This window comes from Amblyomma maculatum, chromosome 6 (assembly GCF_055883805.1).
Source record: "Amblyomma maculatum isolate TAMU_Amacu chromosome 6, ASM5588380v1, whole genome shotgun sequence".
Lineage (NCBI taxonomy): Eukaryota > Metazoa > Arthropoda > Arachnida > Ixodida > Ixodidae > Amblyomma > Amblyomma maculatum.
In genome coordinates, this window is record NC_139349.1 from 152,703,079 (window position 1) to 152,717,393 (window position 14,315).

The window sequence follows — 14,315 nt, forward strand, 5'->3', positions numbered from 1 at the left end:
ACGGATCCCTTCTGATTTCGAAATCAAATTCAAAGCACATGAAATGAAAGAGAAGCTTATCGGCCTTATGAAATATATTTGTACTGTAGTACCCGCCAGGAGTATTTTCGTTGCCTTCACAAAATCTTTATACAAAGAAGTCTTCAATGTCTGGAGGGTAGACGTTGCGCACTGTGTCCCCACGGACGACATAATGCTCGCTGTCGTGCTCAATGAGCAAAAACATGAACTTCGCAGCTGCAACAGACACCAAGCAGAAAGGTGACTGCACTGTCGTGATCTAGTCGCACAGCGTGGCATCCATCTTGGGGAAAGGGTATTGCGTAAAGGGGAGAGAGAGTTAATAATACTAGAGAAGGTTGTAATAACTGTAGGGAAAATGGCAGTTATGCTTGTCTTGTGATCATGGAGAAAGGAAAGTTCTCCCCTTCAGTCTGGTGGTAATGAATTTAGTATATAGGGGCCGGGCGGCGGCGCAACTGGTAGACTCCCTAAGCCACAGAGTCTGTTAGCACCACCTACAAGCCTGGCTAGCGCTGGTGAGCTGCGGCACACTCAAGAATATTTCCTTCTGGCGCGATTTAAGGGAAACATTTAATACCGTAATTATTGGAAGGAGCGCGCCAGAACTGCGGAGGAGAAACGTCAAGCTTCTCTTTTAAATGCATAATGATATTCTTTGGAGTCATTATCTCGATGGTCGTGCTCCCTATGTATCACCTCGTGAACGAGCCCTGTTTTGAAGATCTCATTTATGCTTTTTTACTCTGTCGTTATAAGACGTTGCAAGGTAAACAAATCAAGATACCTAAAGCAGTTGAAAACGTCTATGCATGCAAAAGAAAACGGAAGTGAAAATTGACATTTGTCAATGAAATACCCATGCTCATTAAATCTAAACCGTGCATGCTGAGTCATTTTATTGGGAATCACGAACTTCGGCAGTCATTCCGCTTTGCTAACTTGATATCTTCATACATGTATTTATTGCCTTCAGTGTTCATTATGCGCACATCTGAGAGACTCCTGCTTCTTTGCAGGCGAAGTATGTTTGCTCAGGTAGCACCCGCATATACACAGCGGCTGAAGAGCAGGGGCCATAAAGCGCCACCCCAATGTTGCGTCCTTATGTACCATTTTTTGCTTCTTTTCTTTAGCAGGGGCCTGCGACGCCTGAAATAGCTTTCGGAAGTCAGTCTAAACATTTGGGTGAGCTCGCATGTGTCATCAGGAACTTGTAAATTCTGTCGCTGGTATTGAGGTGAGGCGCAGTCCTTTAATCCTTCGGTATGATAGGTATACAGCTCAGGCATAAATAAAATTCAGCCACACGGTTGCAGCACTTGGTGCGCAAACTTTTGTTAGCGCTGATGATGCTGGCGCGTATTAGTCTTCAACATTGCCCTTACTGCTAATTGCTGCTACTTACCATAATAATTGAGATCTCAGCTCCAACGTACAGATCCTTCAATCGATATTTTTTTCCGTCATATTTTCTGAAAACCCTCACGTGTGTGCTAATCGCGGCTTCTAGCCACTGCACTCGAAATATTGTAAAAAGTCACATAACGAACCTAAGCAATATATCACAAATTACTGTATGTCTGTTTGCGATTTAACTTAACGATGAAATGGGCCGAGGCGTACAATCTGACAAAGATTTTGAGGTGAAACGTTGTGACAGTCTTCTTTGACGAGGTCATAAAAACGGAATCCATCGTGCAGCACCGTGATGTAGAAGCAATCGAATGTGACGCAATTGCAACATCGACCGGAGAAAGGTCGAGCTACAGTTTACGATCCAAATTGGTTGCAAACTGTGGTCATGGGAGCTGACAACCATTTTTAGTCGCACTAGAATTCCACCTGAGTAGAAAAACCTTGCCGAATACCATATCAGTGCAATGGAATGTCATTCAGCAACATGGAAGAAATGAAGTGTACACAACACCGGGACAAAAAAACTAATACGGTGTGGTCTACACCCTATCAATCGACCTTCGCCTCATTTATCGATGTTCTACCGTGGAGGAGTTGGTCAGGGACCGGATCATACACGAGGAGGCGTATGCGTCGATCAGCTTTTGGCGGGAGGTTTGGGAGGTCTGCAGTCATTTAAGGCTGAGGTTAAATTTAGCAGGCCACAGAGCACCACATTCTACCGATACATTTGGCGCCTTATGGTGTGCTAATTTTTACTTGTCTTCGACACAAGGTGAACCTTTCCTCTGACAATTCAAGAAACGGTTGAGCTTCGCAATACCATGGCAATACCACCAATATGCAAGGCGGCAAAAGTATCAACGTTTAGATGTAACTGAAATCAAAAAGCAAGAAACATCTTTCCCTGGCTCTGCTAACTCAATTGGTCAGAAACAATCTCACTATATTCGTATTTCGTAATTCAGTTTTTCATTAACAAAGCCGTTTTTATTTCACATCCTTCTTTTCTCAGAATGGGCCGGTATTGGCCGCCAGAGTTGTTCTCCCAACGCGTGTGTTACTCGTGGCTTGGGGCCAATGCGCCTGAAATACTATTCACGTTACAAATGACAGTTTTTTTCCTCCACTACAGTCGCTACAGCGCCGATACGACTAATCTGTCTTGGATTCCGCACAACATATTCCGAACCCTCAGGCCGAGTGGCTAATATGCCTTCTGACATTGAATGGCAAAAATTGACCACCTAAGTTCCCTTTGGCCACACACTGATCGCATGTCAACAGCCGCCAGACTTCGGGATGGTTGTGATTGGTGGTTGTGGCATGACAGCATTTTCGAAACTTAGCCCGGACAACCAACGGTAGCCTTCTCGCCAGCGCCAGCTGTCATGCATGGTGTAACACAACATAGTATAATTTTGAAATAAGTTCTATTACGAGATTATTCATGCTGTAAGACACCCTCTGCCATATTCTTACCTCAACTCTGACCAGCACCACGCACTACGCGCCTGCAAAAGTCGCGACAGTCAATCTGTCTAACTCTCTTCGCTTTATTTATTATGCGCAGATGATTTGCGCAGTCGTGGCGGCACCCTGAAAATAAAGACGCATCCGGCCCCATAGACTCTCCGCTGCATAAGCTTCCGCATATTAAAAAAAAGAACAGAAGGCAATTTCATACGGAGCGCAAAAAAGTAATGTAAGGGGATAAAGGTAATGCGCAGAAATGTCACGGGGACGAGAGCATCTTATCTTCCGCACCCTGGGATGTATTTTTCGAACGTTTTTTTTTATTTTCTTCATTCGGCTTTAAGAATAGTTTAGAGAGATTACGAATGAGAATGCCAGGGGGTGCTCGGAGCGGAAATCGTTGAAGTGGCGCTCGGAAAGAAAGACGTTGAAGTGAATCGGCTCCGCACTCGCAGGACGCATGCTGTCTTGATAATGCTAGATATAGCCAAAGCTTATGATAATGTTGAACATAGCATTCTATTGCAAAAATTAAAAGCTCTTCACTTTCCACATCATTTAGTAGCCTGGATATCTGATTTCCTCCAAAACCGAGTTTTACTGTGCATTAAATGGCGTTCATTCTGGCAGATATAAGCAAGCCAGAGGAGTGCCGCAAGGAGCATTCCTCTCCATAGTCCTTTTTAGCATTTACCTATATGCAGATGATATTACGCTTTTTGTAACTGCATCGGATATTCAATCCCTTTATCTCCGCTTGCAAACGTACCTAAACTCTATTGAGAATTGGTTGTGTGGCTTGCGTCTTACATTAAATGTGAACAAATGTGCGGTCCTTGTATTCAATATAAAAGATCCTGTAAGTCTGTCTGTAATGTATCAGCAGCAAATATCACAGGTTAAATCATTAAAGTATTTAGGGGTCACTTACGGTGATAATCTTTCATGGCGGCCCCACATTAACCACATTGCTACGAAAGGGGCTCGGGCCGTGGGCATGTTGCGCCGAATTAGTCGTCCCCGATCAGTAATGCAGAGAAATGTACTTCTAATGGTTTATGTTATGTATGTGCGTCCAATTTTAGAGTTCGATTCAGTCTTGTTTTCTGGTTCAGCAGCTTATAAAATTCGACCGCTTGTTCTCTTGGAGCGAGAAGCGCTCCGGTTGTGTCTTGAACTTCCGAAATTTGTGTCCAACAATGTGCTCTATCTTGAAGTCCGGATTCCTGCCTTGACATGAAGATTACAAATTCTAACTGTTCACACGTACCTAAGGATATATGAATCAGAGTTTCACCGACATATGTCTATTTTTTGTTGTCAACCGACCTCCTTTTTCGGTGTCCATTGGCCTAAATTTCATACCCCGCAGGTCGTTATGGTCAAACATTTGCTGGATCCTTTAAATGTTTCCCTTCCTAGTATTCTACCCATACAAACCATCGGTTCGTCTGTTGAAATTGTCTTTGACGACATATTCCCGAATAATGCTAAAGACTTATCATCCGGTATTCTAAACGCATTTTTAGAAGATCATTTAAGAAGCCTTTCTGCTAGTTTAATAGTAGCTACTGACGCATCTCAATGTAATGAAGAGGCGGGTGTGTTATATATTGTCCGCATCTAGACTGGCCTTTTTCTGTCCGGCTTCCGGACTTCACCCCAATTTTTGAAGCGGAGTTTCTGGCGGAGGTACTCTCTTTAAGGAAATTAGACTCCTCTTTTTTCTAAAGTGGCTGTAATTTCCGACTCTCTATCCTTGTGTTCACCCCCTCTTCGTCGGCGGATTCTGCAATAGTAAAAACCTTTCTCTCCCTGATCCCTAGACATTTCAAAATTGTACATATGGTATGAGTACCAGGCCACAGCAATGTGACTTTAATGAATATGTTGATAGTTTGGCAAAAGAGTCCCTCAATGACCCCGTATTATCTATCCTTCCGGTGACAATGTACATCACCGCAGCGAGGTTTCGGAGAAACGTTCTATTAAACATGAAAAATGGACATCTTTTAAGATCTGGTAACTACATGCATCCAAATTATTCTTGGAATAGAAAATTATGTCATTCACGACAACTTCAGATTTCTCTAACAAGGCTGCGATGCCGTATGCCACCTTTAAATTTCAATCTTACAGGTCTGGTTTGGCACTTTCTCCAGTCTGCGCGTTTTGTGGTGATCAAGAATAATTAGATCACTTTTTATTGTTTTGCCGCCACTTCACGACGTTGAGAAGACAGTTGATGGAAAGGCCATTGTAACAGCTTGGCCCGCGTTTAAGTAGCCCGATATTGTTATCATTTGGCGCCACCATCCTTGGGCACAGTCACAGGTCTGTTTTCACTGCCATGCAAAATGTTTTACTGGAATCAAACCGTTTGCCTTGCTAAATATTTAAACATCACTTGTTCTACAATTGCAGTGTCAATCTCCCGGGTTTGTTAACACTTTTCATTTTATATTTCACTTATTTCCCCTTTTTGTTTCCTTTCCTCTACCCCTCAAATCACTTTTTTTTTTATGCAAGTACACTTTAAAAATTTTCATTGCACCAATTCTTGGCCGATCCCCCTCTGTGGGTATGTGCCATAAGTTATTTGGTCAACAACAAGAACAACAATGTACCTAGAACTCGGACCTTGGAATTTCACCTGTACCGGCTCAGTTAAGCTAGCCCCAGTCACCAACATCATGACAAATCTGGTGGAGGTGAGGTCTGATGTCCCCTACCCCTCCTTTAGGCAGGAGTGCTGGTCATATATTCGAGGAAACGCCTGTTCACAGCACCAGCCGCAGGCAACGAGGCCTACCACCCGAGTTTTCCTCATCGGCCATGACTACCGGCAGCCATGACGTCGTCGCAATGCCTGGAGCGGCCCCCAACTGCGTAACGTTTCAGAACCCCCGCGTCCCAAAGACCTTTCACGGGGACACCTATGAAGACGTCGACGACTGGTTTCAGCACAACGAAAGGGTAGCTACCTTCAACCTCTGGGATGACGCCGCCCGGCTTAGCAACGTCTACTTCAGCATTGAGGATGGCGCCCGGACGGGGTTCAAGAACCATGAAGAGCAGCTGTATTCCTGGTGTGAGTTCAAGCTCATTTGGCGGCTACTTAAGGTAGCTCAGATCGCCGCGAACGGGCCGAACGCGCTCTCCAATCACGGGACCAAATGCCTAACGAAACCGTCGCGGCGTACATCAAAGACATGATACGCCTCTTCAAGCGTGAAGAACCTACAATGTCCGAGAACAAAAAGCTGCGCTACCTCATGCGTGGTGTCAAAGAGCAGCTTTTTGCTGGCCCGGTAAGCAGCCCACTGAAAACTGTCGCAGAATTATTTGCGGAAACATCCTCGATAGAGAAAGTGCTTCAGTAGCGAGCTTCGGCACAGGATCGTACCGTCCACGCCACCTCTGTCTCTGCCGAGTTATCATTGCATGGCATGGACACATTGGCGCTACGGGAGCTCGTACGTTTCATTGTGCGCGATGAACTCCGACTGCTATATGGCGCACCTCAACCAGCTTCTACCTCCATTACGAGCGTTGTCCGCGACGAAGTGCAGAAAGCGCTCCGGCCTCCGTTTCCAAGCGGTGTACCTCACCCTGCTCCTCTTGTGTCACCTGAGTGTCAGCACCCCACATACGCCGAGGTACTACAATACTCTCCGCCCCAGTCACCGACCCTCATTTCTTCTAACGTAGCTGTACCGACAACACCAGCCCCCGCGATCCAGTATGTAACGGATTCCCGACCGTCTACACGAAAAGAAAACGAGTGGTGTACCCCCGACCAACGGCCGTTATGCTTTCAATACGGCGAACGGGGTCATATTTATAGGCGCTGTCCCTACCGTCGACTGGGTCTCGAAGGTTTTTCCGCCGATTCTCTGCGGCCTCCCTACGGCGAACGGCCCCGAGCCGTTGATTTCGTCAATGGCCAGCGCCGGGGTGTTCCGCCTCATCTGCGGCAATCTCGATCACCGTCGCCCAGGGCTCGCCCTTCGCCATCTGCTGCGAGGTCTTCATGGGCAGCGCAGGGTCAATCGCCCAGTTCCCGGCGGCAAAACTGAAATTGGTGACCTTCGAGGGTAGGCTCGCCGGACATCGCTGCGCGGGAGACCCCCATCGACGCGGACACGAAAGGACTACGCATCGATATCGGAAAATCGGCGGTTACAGTTCATAACGCTACCTCGACGCCACCATGACGCACCCGCAACGACGACGAATTGCCAGTGGAACCGACGACGCACCAACGCACCCGCAACAACGACGAATTGCCGGTGGAGCTGACAATGCAACAACGCACCCGCAACGACGACGAATTGCCGGTGGAACAGATGACGCGACAACGCACACCCAACGACGACGAATTGCCGGTGCAACGGACGCCGCAACGAACGCCGCAACAACGCGCCTGCAACGACGATGAATTGCGGGGGAAGCAGAACGCGTACACCGACGCAGAGCACTTAAAGATTTGCTTTGCTGGATGCTGGCGCAGAGTATTCTAGTTTTAGCAGCCGATTTGCCGCAGTTCTCAAGAATGCAGGCCAGGATTAAAGGTCAAGATTCGACATTTGTGGTAAGCTGCCTTGTTCTGAAAAGCTGCTCACGGGACCTGATTCTGGGTGTAGATTTTCTTCGTGAATATGACGCAATTAATGACTTCCGGGATTTTTAGGTCGCGTTTTCTACTGAGAAAGCAGTGGCCCTCAGCAGCACAAGGCGACCACTCAATGTGCTTCGAGTTTATGCGGATAGTGTCACGCTGCCACCCCGAACCAGACCTTTCGTGAATATTAAATGCAATGCACTTAACGATTGTGACACAATGGCCTAAACTAACGTGTCTTTACTGTTGACGCAGGGAGTCAGCGTGGCTCGCAGTTTGAGCCATCTTCACTGTGATCAGTCAAAGGTACTTGTTACCAATTTTTCGCACAAGTATCGGCACCTTTTTCGTAACACTTCCGTAGATTTCGCCGAACGCATCTCTGAAATCTTTGAGTGCTTGTCCACAGAAACCGTGCAACCGCCGACATCCCTCGACAATCTCGATGTTAGCTCAGAGCTATCGGTGAGCCAGCGTGAACAGCTATTTTCATTGTTACTCGAATTTAGACAGTGTTTTGCATCGTGGTCAAACGTGCATCAAACTCCCATCGCCAAGCACCAGATCGTGACGTTCGATGATGTGCGCCCAATCCGCCAGCACCCCTACCGCGTCCCTTCGACGGAGCGCGAAGTTAAGTCACAGGTTAAAACAATGCTCGAAGATAATTTTATCCAGCCTTCAAATAGCTCGTGGTCCTCCCCGGTCGTTCTAGTTAGAAAGAAAGACGGCACGTTACGTTTTTGCGTCGATTACCGCAAGCTAAACGCCGTAACCATGAAGGATGTTTACCCCTTGCCGCGGATTGACGACTCTTTCGACCGCCTTCGGCGTGCGAAGTATTTTTCGTCCATCGATTTGAAACGTGGCTACTGGCAAATCGAGGTAGATGAGCGAGATCGTGAGAAGACTGCTTTTGTTACACCCGACGGCCTTTACGCATTTAAAGTTGTACCTTTCGGGCTTTGTTCCACGCCGGCCACATTTCAGCGGATGATGGACACTGTCCTCGACGGCCTTAAATGGCAGTGTTGCCTAGTCTACCTAGATAACGTGGTGGTCTTTGCAGAATCATTTGCACAACATCTTAAGCCCCTGCGGTCAGTACTCGAAGCACTTCGATCCACTAACTTAACACTTAAGCCGCAGAAATGCCACTTTGGCTACCGAGAGCTTAACTTCCTCGGTCATGTCGTAAGCGCTGCCGGCATGGAGCCACGATCCTGACAAGCTTGCTGCTGCTGCGGAATTTTCGATTCCACGTGACAAGAAAGCTGTTCGCCGATTTCTCGGCTTGTGCGGTTACTACCGCGTTTTATCGATAACTTCGCTCATCTCTTTGAACCGCTGACTCGGGTCACCCGGGGAGACACCCCTTTTGTTTGAAGTCACGAGCAAGAATCTGCTTTTGCCGAGCTGCGTCTCCGTCTCCAATCGCCGCCTGTTCTAGCCCATAGCGATGACCACGGTGAGACAGAAACCCATACCGACGGCAGTAACATTGGCCTTGGGGCGGCTCTCGTGCAACGTCAAGAGGGTGTTGAACGAGTCGTCGCCTATGCCAGCCGTACTTTATCCCATGCCGAGATGAACTATTCAACTACTGAAAAGGAGTGCCTCGCCATTATTTGAGCTGCTACGAAATTTCGCCCCTACCTTTATGGTCGCCCATATGAAGCGATCACTGAACACCATTAATTTTGTTGGTTGGCCAACCTGCGTGACCCATGCGGCTGCCTGACGCGAAGGAGCCTTAGCCTACAGGAGTTCGACCTCAATATTGTCTATAAGTCGGGGCATAAGCATGAATATGCTGACGCGCTCTCTCGTGCGCCTGTCGAGCTCGCTTCACCAGACACAGGTTAAGCTGGCAGTTTTCTCGGAGCTGTTGATGCTTCAGATATCTCTCATCAGCATCGTGCTGATCCAAAGTTACGAGCCTTATTTAGAAGGTCAACAAGCCACCATACCTAAGTGCTTTTCTCGGAGTCTCCCAACTTTCTGACTGAAAAGTTGTGGGCTCTATAAGCACAACTCTAATATGAGTTGTGCTTATAGAGCCCACAAGCTTAGAAGGTCAACAAGCCACCATACCTAAGTGCTTTTCTCGGAGTCTCCCAACTTTCTGACTGAAAAGTTGTGGGCTCTATAAGCACAACTCTAATATGAGTCGAGAGCCTACCTCCTCGTGGTACCGACAGCTCTGCGAGAGGAAATCCTTTCCGCGTGCCACGATGAACCAACTTCTGGCCACTTGGGCTATTCTCGCACACTTGCTAGAATACGACAGACATTCAACTGGCCCATCCTTGCGACTGTTGTTAAGCGCCATGTCAAGAGCTGTCGGCAATGTCAGCTTCGGAAGGTTCCGCAGTCAAAGCCTGCAGGCCTCCTCGTGCCCATAATACCACCACGCGCACCGTTTGATCAAGTCGGCATGGACCTTCTCGGTCCTTTTCCTCGGCTTCCGGTTGGCAACCGTTAGATAACCATCGCCACATACTATCTGACTCGATATGCCGAGACCAAAATTGTTACCTAGCGGTACAGCGTCTGAAGTTGCCCATTTCTTTGCACACCAGATCATACTGCGGCACGGTGCTCCGACCTGTATTATTACTGACCGAGGGACTGCCTTTAAATGATGGCAGAAGTTCTTCATCTTAGCGGTACGGTGCACCGAAAAGCTACTGCTCACCATCCGCAGACGAGTGGGCTGACGGAAAGGCTTAATAAGACCATCGCGGATATGCTGGCGATGTATGTCGACGCCCAGTACAAGACGTGGGATGCTATCCTACCATATGTGACATTCGCATACAGTACGGTAGTCCAAGCAACACGCTCCACGCCGTTTCGCCTCGTTTACGGCAGGGAGGTTCGGATGATGCTGGACGCAATGCTCCCTTGCGAAACAGATAGTGAGCTTTCTACTGACGCCAAGCAGTTTGCCCAAGATGCTGAGCAAGTACGCCTACTAGCACGCGTCCACATCGCCCAGCAACAGGACAAGCAAAATAACTGTGAGTTGAGCTAGTTGGTGCTTCTTTTTTTTAAAATACACAGCGCAACAAACATAGGACAAGCGCTGTTCCCGTCTACTCGCTTGTCCTATGTTTGTTGCGCTGTGTATTTAAAAAAAATGAAGCACCAACTAGCTCAATTCAAGTTCTTTTGCAATTTATTTCTAGTACATTGAGCCCTTTTCCCTAAACAGCGCTGTTCCCGTCTACTCGCTTGTCCTATGTTTGTTGCGCTGTGTATTAAAAAAAAAAAAAAAAAAAAAAACAGGACAAGGATTCACGCCGGTACAGCCTCCACCACAGACAAGCTTCCTACAACACCGGGGACCAGGTGTGGGTCTGGACTTCTGTTCGATGCCGTGGCCTATCGGAAAAGCTTATGTGCTGCTACTTCGGACCATATAAAATCTTGCGGCGCCTCAGCGGCGTTAACTATATGAGGTGCTCCTGGATGGCCCAGAGCAGGGAGGCCGTCGGCTAGCTCGTCCAGAGGTAGTTCATGTCCTGCGAATGAAGCCGTATTTTGCGCGGTGACTGAAAAACGCCACGACGTTTTAAACAGCACGATCGTGCCACCAATCTTGCACAATCGTATACCCCTCAACCTGCGCAATCCTGCGCAAAGCACTCGCTCCTTGCCAGGAAAGCAACATATGAAACGTGTACCGCCGCTCAAAGTAATCTCTTTTCCTCGATGTTATGTCCATTGATTCGATCCGTACTGTGTGCCGGGGTTCTTTCTGTGGCAAGGTCCATCCCTCGAACAGACACAATTCGACATCACGGAAGCGCATCTGCTTCATACTAGAGAAATAAGCGTCGCGCGCGGTACATATATGTACAGGGGTAGTCAAGTTTCCAGGCCGCCCCGAATGGCCAGGGAGCGGCTTCTCTCCGCTATCGCCGCGCTGCTATCAGATGTGCGCCCCGCCGTGCGCCGGTGGCGAGGGTATACGAAGAGAGAGGGTTAGGCCCCTTCTTACTCGCACTCCTAGATGACAAAGTCATAGAGAAAGAGATTGGTAAAGAGCGGACACTCCCATAGGGCCCAGCGGCCCATTTGACTGTAGTGCACCAAGCGGCCGGCGGCAACTACATCCGGTCTTGCTGAAGGGCGCGCGATTTGAATGCTAGTCATGCGCTGCGCCCTTCCCTGCCCTTTTGGCGCATTATTTTGGTTTTAAATGGTCTGCTAGTGTTTCTATTTATTTTCAGCAGGCATAACAACAGGAAAAATAGATTCCCAGTTCTCTAAACTGCCCACCAACGCAGCTGCGTCCCAGCCTTTGCAAAACAGTAGTGCAGAAAAGACGCCAAGTGCTTCGTGAAATGAATTTATTTTGCTGCATATAAAACACGAGATGCAACAGATGTAGACGGATGCATTGACAATACTTGACACACATTAGGCGATGTGCATAATACAGAAAAATAAAAATACACAAGGTGAGAAACAGCACTTAGGTAGAGACAAAAAATAGCATAACTGATTTCCGAATTATTGCAAATGATATATAACAAAACAGGCATTATACATAAACTACACAGTCCCAGTCGCGGCTACCTTAGCAAGGGTATCTTGTATTGTCCAGGGCAGAGAGGAGTACTGACGCTTGAGGAAAGGCCACATCATTCACTCGTCGCATCTGCCGTGCTTCGGCTGCAGTCCGTGAGTCCATGCAGTGCTGTTGGAAAAGGAATGAACATGATGCAAAAGGTTGCAATGAAATGTAAGGCCACTGCACCGCGCACACATCTGTGCATGTGGGTGGGTACTGAAAACTTGGTGAGCAGCAGTTATGATCCAGAACAGAAAAGCTGTCATTCGTAAAATTGATACAAAAGCTACTCTTGCAACGTAGAGGTCAGGAAATGCAGGCTAACCGAACCTATCTGAAAATGCATGTCTACAGAGCGTGAAATAACAGCCACTAAACTAACAATATTCTTCAAGAGCACTGAACAGCTGAAGCAATGAAGCTTGCCGCATATTAAAACATTTTTCACTTTAACGTTGTCCTGTTAAATGTAACGCGACACCACGCAAAACTAGCCGTTCGCAAAACCGCGGCCGGCGAGCACGCCATGTTGGCTTGCCTTTCATACGCGACTTTGTGAAGCGCAGACCACCGCGCAGAGCTAAACTGCCCGAAATGCCTCGCAGTTTTACAAAATGCAACATTTCTCACCTTGCGGTTGCCCTGTTAAACGCGACACCACGCAAAACTAGCCGTTCGCAAAACCTCGCGCCATGTCACATGTCATCGCGGCCGGCGAGCCATATTGGCGAGCGCCTTGTCATGCCTGCTGGCTGCCCTTCATGTGCGACTTTGTGAAGCGCAGACCACCGTACTGAGCTAAACTGCCTGAAATATTGCGTAGTTTGACAAGAAAGTCAAGAATGAAACGTTTCTCACTTTACCGTTGCTCTGCTAAACGCGACACTTAGCAAACCTAGCCGTTCGGCAAACTGCGTCACCATGGCCGCACCGGCCGGCGAACACGCCATTTTGGCGCAACGGCGTGCCTTGATGCCTTCACATGCCACTTTCTCAAGCGTTACGAGCTAAACTGTTCGAAATGAAACTGTTTCCCGAGAACACAACATATTACACCTCGCTGTGGTTGGGAACCGCCAGAGTTACGGCGTAACGAACTGCGCCTGAACAGCTGGCGCGGCTGTTCACGAGCTGCGAAACTTATTGGCACCGGCCGGCATGGTCAGCGTAAACTGCTTGAAATGCAGCGTAGTTAAGCGAAAAACGTTGCTCACCTTGCCGTCGTTCCAAAGCGCTGTCGTTCCGCGCAGCAGCCCACGAGAGGTCTGTGCCGCACAAGCGCGGCGAGGCACGAGCACACAACCGCTCCCCTCGACAACTTCTTGTCGTCTGCTCCGGCGGGTTACCGCTGCAGCGAGTGCCGTCGCGCGCGCGTCCGCGCATGCGCACGTTGGTGCCGCCATCCATCAATCGGCGGCAGCGCAAAAAGTCGCGCGTCATTTCCTGGGGCCAGTTTTCGCCGAGTGACCGCTCTTTACCAATCTCTTTCTCTATGACAAAGTAGTGAAAAAGATGGTGCGGCGCGCGCCTCACGATTCCTTCTTCGGATTCCACTGCGCTGCAGACCGTGGCTCGGCTGACGACCGTTCGCCGGGGGGAAATATGAAGCTGACCCATAGAGAAAGGAATTGAGTAAAGAGCGGACACTCGGCTAAATCTGGCCCCAGGAAATGACGCTTGCCTAATAAAGTTATAGTATAAGCCGCCGGCACCACGAAATGGATGGCGCGACCAGCATTTGTCGCGCCGCTCGCGCGCGTGCTGCCGACGCAGACTGAAGCAGACTGCGGAAGGGCAGGGCCGTCTACGCGTGCTGCGTACGTGTTCATGAGGCTGACTGCGGATTCCTTGGCCTTCGAAGCGGAACTACTGTAGTTTGTCAGGACGGCAAGGTGAGGAACGTTATTCTGGCTTAAAACGTTGCATTTCGAGCAGTTTATGCTGACCGCGCCGGCCGGTTTCTTGAATTGCGCAGCTCGTGAACAGGTGCCGGTGCGCACATCATGGGTCGGCCAGTTCGTGACACCCCGCAGCTTCCAGCAAAGGCAAGGTGAGAAATCGTTTCTGTTTGCAAACTACGCTGCATTTCTAGCAGTTTAGCTCAGCACTCTGGCTGGCGCGGTTGTGAAGGGAAGGCCAGTATGTGCTCGGTAATAGCGCAACAAGGGCTCGCCGTTTACTGCGCAGTTAGAT

General features: G+C 48.6%; 1 long non-coding RNA gene across 1 annotated transcript; it reads right to left on the reverse strand.

The window, feature by feature from the left end:
* Positions 1–11,580: 11,580 nt before the first annotated feature.
* LOC146187080 (uncharacterized) lies at positions 11,581–13,637 on the reverse strand. The gene is made up of 2 exons (XR_014707901.1): positions 13,337–13,637; positions 11,581–12,248 (listed from the first exon to the last, which is right to left on the reverse strand). It is a non-coding gene; the product is annotated as an uncharacterized LOC146187080 (long non-coding RNA).
* Between the last annotated feature and the right edge of the window lie 678 nt (positions 13,638–14,315).